This window comes from Sinocyclocheilus rhinocerous, unplaced genomic scaffold, assembly GCF_001515625.1.
Source record: "Sinocyclocheilus rhinocerous isolate Xijiao unplaced genomic scaffold, SAMN03320098_v1.1 scaffold516, whole genome shotgun sequence".
NCBI classification, from domain to species: domain Eukaryota; kingdom Metazoa; phylum Chordata; class Actinopteri; order Cypriniformes; family Cyprinidae; genus Sinocyclocheilus; species Sinocyclocheilus rhinocerous.
In genome coordinates this window covers 272,916-281,058 of record NW_015660501.1, presented here as the reverse complement: position 1 = coordinate 281,058, position 8,143 = coordinate 272,916, and the positions used below count along the sequence as shown (strand labels likewise).

At 34.9% G+C, this 8,143-nt stretch overlaps 1 protein-coding gene across 1 annotated transcript in view; it reads right to left on the bottom strand.

Moving 5' to 3' along the window:
- LOC107725174 (bone morphogenetic protein receptor type-1B-like) overlaps positions 1–6,474 on the bottom strand; it is a 69,776-nt gene extending 63,302 nt beyond the window's left edge. The window contains exon 1 of the mRNA XM_016534346.1: positions 6,414–6,474. The gene's annotated coding sequence lies outside the window, so the exon portion shown is untranslated. The remainder of the gene's footprint in view (positions 1–6,413) is intronic.
- Between the last annotated feature and the right edge of the window lie 1,669 nt (positions 6,475–8,143).

Here is an 8,143-nt window from a genome sequence, read left to right as displayed (position 1 = left end):
CTTTGATGAATAGAAAGATCCAAAGATCAGCATTTATCTGAAATAAAAAGCTTTTGTAACATTACCCATGGACTATACCAAAAGCTTTATATTCTGACTCAAAGCTTTTGGTATAGTCCATGGGTGGAGAATTCCCGGTGGCCTGGCAGCTGATTTTGCCCGCTGCCCTGTTTTTTTTTTAGTTATTATTATTATTATTAATATTTTATATGTATGCCTTCTCAATGTACCAAAGTGATCATTTACGATTTTTTCATTCAATAATAAATCGATAATAAATCATAAATCGGTTAGTCTTGACTGGCAGCGCTGCGCTATAGGAATCAGCTCACGTGTGTTCCGAACAGAACCCATGCGCGGGACTCGATGAAAGAGAGGAAGCGGCCAGAAGAAGCAGTGAAATGTAGCTACATCACTGACCTGTTCAGGGCTACAAATGCAGGTCAGTTTCATCTGTAAATACGCTAGATAGTGAAGAATTATCAGAATTTTTTTAAACAAAAAGTTTTAACAAAGTATTGATATCCCCGTCTTCTGTAATCTCATAACCTCAAATATCAATAGTGGAATTTGCTTGAATTATTGTTTTACTTCTTGCTTATTAAAGCTTTTGTATATGCAATGAACTTCACTGAAAGAACAGCAGCACTTACCTGTCCATGTCTGTCTTCCAGTCACTGTGCGGGGGGGGAAAAAAACAGATGTTGCTTTTAAAAGGGATCCGGTGATATGAAGGCTAGTTGTATTTCCAGAGAGCATGTGCACACGTGTGAAAGTGCGGTTGATGCTGTGTGAGAGTTTATCTGCAGCTCAGGTGCAGTTTTAGGGTTGGGTTTGACTCAAACTACCACACTACTTCCTTCTCTGGGACTTTAACCAGGCCTGGACTGGCCATCGGGAGCAGCGGGATAATTCCCGGTGTATATTCAAATTGAAAGCAGTTATTTTAAATAGTAAAAATATTTCACAATATTACTGCTCTTGCTGCAGGCTTGGTGAGCAGACGAGACTTCTTTAAAAAAACATAAAAAATCTTACTGTTCAAAAACCTTTGACTGGTAGTGTACATTTGTATGAAATATAGGTTTATTAAATCTAGGGTATTTAAGTCATTTTAAGATAAATAACATTCTTTGCTAACAAATTGAAATGAGGTGAATGTTTTCAACAAGGTGGACACAGTTCCAGTTGTGGATGTATAGGCTATATAAAGGAAATAAAGGGGCCAAAATTGCACCTTTTGGGGTACAACAGCTTGTCACTGGAACAGGACCCTTAAAAGGGCATATTTGTTCCTTTTTTACCCCTAATAGGTAGGCCTACAAATTAGTACCTTAAGAGTACGAATTACTACTCTTAAAGTAGTTCACTTCCAGAACAAAAATGTACAGATAATGTACTCACCCCCTTGTCATCCAAGATGTTCATGTCTTTCTTTCTTCAGTCGTAAAGAAATGATGTTTTTTGAGCAAAACATTTCAGGATTTCTCTCCATATAATGGACTTCTACTTCTATAAATCGTCCTACATCGCTGCAGAAGAACCGACCCAGTGTTTACAAAGTGAACATGCAAAGAAGATCAAATGACCTTTACAAAAAAAAAAAAAAAACGCCAAAACAGCGATTTAGGACGATTTTGAAGTTGAAGGAGAAAATGAGATGGGAGTTTTTCGACATACCCTAACTGTCATGAGCGGAAAAAACAGAGTTCACGCAGAGCTAGACAAGACGAGCGGAGTTTTTAGACCTACCCTAACTGTCTTGAAATGGAAAAAACACACAGAGCTAGACAAGATGAGCGTTTGAGGTTAAAAAGTATATAAATTGTAATTTTTTTTAGAAAATAACTGATCGTTTCGCTAGATAAGACCCTTCTTCCTCGACTGGGATCGTTTAGAGCCCTTTGAAGCTGCATTTAAACTGCATTTTGGAAGTTCAAACTCAGGGGCACCATAGAAGTCCATTATATGGAGAGAAATCCTGAAATGTTTTCCTCAAAAAACAATTTCTTTACGACTAAATAAAGAAAGACATTAACATCTTGGATGGCAAGAGGGTGAGTACATTAATTATCTGTAATTTTTTGTTCTGGAAGTGAACTACTCCTTTAAGGTAGTAATATGTACGGTGTACTGCTACGGTGTCAAGCTGTTGTACCCCAAAAGGTAAAATTTTGGCCCCTTTTTTTCTGTGTGGCCTGGATGAGTGTGAGATTTCCCGGCCTGAAATTGCGTCCCAGTCCGGCCCTGATACAGCAGCTCAGGGATGCATGATAAATGGGTTATGTGAGGGTTATCCGTCAGCAGTCTATAAGTTTATAATTGCATACATGAGCAGACACACACATACACATACAGCATTGATCACCAGTCCAGCCACTGAGACAGGAAGTAATGAAACTCAACTAGCATAAGCTCTTTCACAGACGTGAGCACTGGAGTGGGGGGTGTGGCAAACCGGAAAGGAGGTAAATCAATCTTAATAGCCAATCACGAACATATAAGAGCACAGCAGGGCATCTGTGTAATGTCCCATGTGATAAGTAGATTACAGTTTCTGCAGCAAATGTGAATGGTGTTTACCTGTGTTAAACTCAACACACCGATATGATGCTAAGGTTTTAAATACACACACTTCCATTCAAAAGTCTGAGGTCTTTGAGATTTTTTAAAAATCTTTTTCAAAGTCTTTTATGATCACTAAGACTCACAAAGGCTGCATTTATTTGTAAAAAAAATAAAATAAAATAAAAACTAATATTGTGAAATATTATTTCAATTTAAAATAACTGTTTTCATTTGAATATATTTTAAAATGTAATTTATTCCTGTGATCAAAGCTGATTTTTCAGCATCATTACTGCAGTCTTCAGTGTCACATGATCCTTCAGAAATCATTCTAATATGCTGATTTGCTGCTCAGAAAACATTTCTGATTATTATCAATGTTTAAAACAGTTGTGCTGCTTCATATTTTTTGTGGAAACCATGATAAAAAAAATTTCAGGACTCTTAGGATGAATATAATGTAAAAACAGCATTTATTTGAAATAGAAATCTGCTAAATCTTTCGTAACATTATAGATGCCTTTACTGTCACTTCGATCAATTAAATGTCTTTGCTGAATACAAGTCTTAATTTTTCCCCAAAAAATAAAAAGTTATATATATATATATATATATATATGTACTATTTGACTAACTATAAATACATATTTAATTAAATATACTTATTTATTTTAGTTAAAGTTGCTAATTAGATTTTTTTGTCATCAAATATTCATTCTTTTGCTAAAACTTTGCTAAAAAAAATGATTTTTGACACATCTGAATTTTGGCAAACAGATAAGTGCTGTGGTGAAGAGCAGCCTTTTCCAATTAAGGCAAATAGCCAATTAAACCCTATGCTCTCATTTAAGGATTTGGAGACAGTTATCCATGCCTTTATCTCTTCTAGACTAGATTATTGCAATGCACTTTATGGGTCTCAACCATTCATCGTTGCATCACTTGCAGTTGGGTCAGACGCAGCCGCGAGGTTACTGACTAGCACTAGGAGAAGGGAAAGTATTTCCCCGGTCCTAGCATCTCTTCGCTGGTTACCGGTGCAGTAAAGGATCCATTTTAAGATTTTATTATTTATTTTTAAATGGTGCTTCCCCATCATATCTGTCGGAATTATATTATTTGTTTATGTACAGCACTTTGGTAGACACTAGTTGTTTTTAAATGTGCTATATAAATAAATTGACCTTGACCTAATCTCAAAATCAGGAAATAAATGCTCTCGGGAACACATGCATCACAAAAGCTAGTCATTTCTAGATTTCATCTCTTTCATCTCTCTCTTTAAAGAGCGAAAATGGGTTTGTGGGTGGTAGGGACGGGAGGTTTTACAGTATATTAAGCGCAACAGTAGAAATGTGTCATTTCAATTTACTGTTTATACCACAGAAGACATATTTGGACAGCTATGAGTGGACAGAACTGCTTTACATTATTTACACATGAGAACATCAAAGAAACACGAAAAGCACAGTTTAGTTTCAATGTGACGTATTATTATAGAGTTCAACTGTGCGGATCACAGGTAATGCATATAATGATCGCATAACCTAAAACGTGACTGATACAAATTCAAATTTATTGTCAGAACTATCTCATTTACAATGCATAATATTTTATTTTTTTGTTTCGTCATATAATGCGAGACTTGAGATTCTTTTTAGAAATAATCGTCTTTTCATTTACATAAAAGAAAATAATCAAGTGAGCTTTTGCTTCTAAAGTATCCAGAAATAAACATACCACATTGTTATTTAATATATAAACCACTATTTCCACACATAAAAACAAAAAAAACTGATACAGACCGCTACCGTCACATAAAATTACTCATAACATGATATAAGATTTGGGTCATACCGCCCACCCGTAGTGGGTGGATTGCAGAGGGTATTTGGCTTTTGGACAATGGAAAAATGACTGCCTTTTACGAGTGTGTGGTGTTTTATTCGGCTGGTTGCCAGATCTTTTCAGAGAGAGACAGTTTAATATCTGAGAGCCATTAATCATAAAGCGCTCCTGGGATTTAAATGGCTCAATTTCCTCTTGATCTATCTCTCTTTTCAGCAAGCGATAATATCAGCCCTGCAGACACGAGCAATCTCTCTGTCACTCACTTATACACACACACACACCTGGGTCAATGGGAGGTGTGTGTGATCATATATTACATGAGGAATGTGCCGTGATAACATTATTTCCTGCATGATAAATCACTCAGATGAACCTGAAGCCTTTATAGACTCGCTACACTCTGGATTAGAGATCTCATGCTCTCAAATGCTTTAAATCTGTAGCTTCGTCAACTGGGGTTCAAGAAAGCCCCTGGGTCCTGCAGAACTACGGCTGATCCCATAGAAAAAAGAAAAAACATGTATGCGATCTCATTAATATCTCTATTGTGTCCTGAAGGCAACAATGACATTAGATAAAGAGCAAATTGAAATGTTGTTCCAAACTCCAAACTGTAAATATCTTTCTTCTGAAGAAGACAAAAGAAGATACTTTGAAAAATGTTGTGGTCCAAACAACATTGGACCCCATTGACTTTCACTGTATAGTAGGGTTGTGACGGTGAGGAAATTTTCCCACCGGTTAATCGACGTGTGACAACACCGGTAATACCGGTATCACCGTGGGGGCGGGGGCGTTCCCTCTTTTCCTCGCTTTCCTTCGCTTTTAAATAGCTTGTAAAAGCAGCGTGCCGTTCAGTTTTTAATTGTAGTGTCTGTTCTTTTACTGAACTAAATGATTTTTATTACAATAAAAAATCTAAACGACGGTGGGGGTCGGTGCCGCGGTGGGCAAGTGACGTAACCGGTGTTGCGGCTTAACACCGGTATCACCGTCAGCACCGTCTATCGCGGCAAGCCTACTGTATAGGCAAAAAAAAAAAGAAATTCAAAATATCTTTTGTGGTCCACAGGGGGAAAAAAAGTACATCTTTGGAACAACACATGAATAAATTCAATATATTGTACATTATCCAATAACATTATTGTAATTTTATGGCTAAGGATTAAGAACATACATTTTTCTAAATATTTTTTACTTAAATTACTTCTCCAAAAAATATTTTATGTTTCAGATTGGCACATCTAGAAAAATTCATATTCATTCTAAAAATGTCCATGGCATTTTAAGATTTAATTAATTTCCATTTGAGTTTGCCAGGTCACAAAAATAAATGTTTATATAAATAAAGATAATATATAAATCTCATATATCCACATTTCATTACACCAAATACACAAAATAATGTTCTTTTTAGCAGCATCATATGACCCCTTTAAGACCGTGGGAACTCGAGTTCTTCAAAGAAAAAAAAGTTGTTGAGTGGATAAATATCTTGATATTTGACTGTTTTTGCCTTTTTAAAGCTTGTTCTGTCCTATTTTAAACCATTTAAATCACCTTGAGGCTCCCTGGTTGAGAATTACTGGGCTAAACAATACAAATACTTTCCAAAATGTTAATATTGGCCCATAATGACATGGTCAGAGATATATTGTGAATCCCTCTATAATATCAGATTACACAACCTAATTTTAAGAGAAACATCCAAGACAAAACTGAATCGGGGTCAGCGTGAAAGATGCTCGGGACAGTCAATTTAATCGTCACTGCCCCAAACAGGCTGTGTTGTCACAAAAGCACTGTTTATTTCATTTGTATCTTTGTTCGATTGTTCCATTGCTTGTAATTTGTTTATCTGTTCTCATTTTATTATTGTCTGTTCACTTGTCTTTAATAATGTTTGAACATTCCTCACCTATTTCTCAGCATTATTAACGGTCAGCAACTGTATCTTTAGGCCTCATGAGTCAATCCATCTGAAAAATCAATACCTTTTTGATATAAGGATGCTCCATAACCAGCCAGCAGCCAATCAGAATGCAGATCACCTGTGAAGAGAAAATACACAATCAAATACGCCCAAATCCACATGTGATACCTTGCCTACATACTAAACAATTATACTAATGTATGAACATCAGCACATAATGCTCCAATAAATATTGAACTTTTGGGCCTGACACTTCTCGACTCAAATGATGCAATCAGCATCACATAAACATGAATGTGTGTGTATTAATGTGAGCAGTAGTGTCAGGGTGAGGTTGAGACTAATGGAGCTCAAACAGAGACTCCCTTTGAGTCACACACACAAACAAACACATGATAATATTAGCATGATAAACCCAGTATTAGCATATTAGCATGATAAACCCAAAGGAAGTGAAAAATCTAAGAAAACCTAAATAGCTACCCTTACCAAAAAGTAGTATACTTCAAGTGTATTTTAGTAAGTATACATAAGTAAAGTTCAAGTATATTTTTAAGTATACTTTATGTAGTAAGTATACAAATATCAGTGTACTAGTAGTATACTTGTAAGTGTAAATTCTGTACAGAAAATGTGTACTAGCGCCCCCTACAGTATAACAATGAAAACACGGATTCTAGGAGCACAATTATAGCTAAAAATATATTTAGACTTTTTCTAAGTATAAGTCAAGTATACTTAAATGTCATTTTAAGTATATTTCTGAGAAGTACATAAAGCCCATTTCTGAGAAGTACATAAAAAGTAGACTTTCCTATTTTTTAGTTTAAAAGAAGTATACTAATAGCACACTTGAATAAACTTCTTTTTCGTAAGGGTAGAAATGCCCGAACACAGTGTCTATACACCCCAAGCATGCTAGTTTTGTTGACTTTGCACACTGGCAGTACAGACAGTGAGCTTTGTTGATTGTAATGAGTGTTCTATGTTTTCCCCCCGATTTGGTACGCTTACAGTGTACTTGTCTTTGTTGATTCAAACAGACACATTTGAGTTATGACGAATTTGCACACTTGCACTTCAGACAGCTTTAGAGAGTCGTCATTGTTAACTAAAACTAAAACTATTAAAAATCATTTTAGGTAATTGAAATAATGCTGAAGTAAAATAAAATATAAATATTAGATTAAAAACTTGGACTGAACTTAAATGAAAACTATAAATATTGCCTTGACAACTAACTGAAATAAATAAGTTGAAGTACCAAAATTACAAGAAATGGAAGTTCTGAACATATTGACCGTAAAGTAAAATGGCTTATCGACAGTGTTGTTAGTTTCAGCTAACAATATATACAAAAAAAACTTCTGTTAATTTTAATAAAGCTGAAATAAAATTAAATATAAATATTAGAAGAACTTGAAAAAACTTAAAAATCAGAAAGTTGCTTTGACAACCTGTACAACTAAAATGGAATATTAAAAAAAATAAAAATTAGTTTTTTAATTAAATATAAAATAATTATATAAAATGAAAATAATTGTACTATATAGAATTATTTAAAAAGCAAATAAAAATGAAAACTGAAAATATAAAAATAAAAGCTACTTAAAAATGAGTAAATGATAGTAAAATAACTGCTTATTGAACAACAAAAAAAACGTAGGATGGATCTTGATTTCATGCATTGAAAGTGAAGTGACATGTGGCAAAGTGTGGTGACCCATACTCGGAATTAGTGCTCTGCATTTAACCCATCCAAAGTGCACACACACAGCAGTGAACACACAC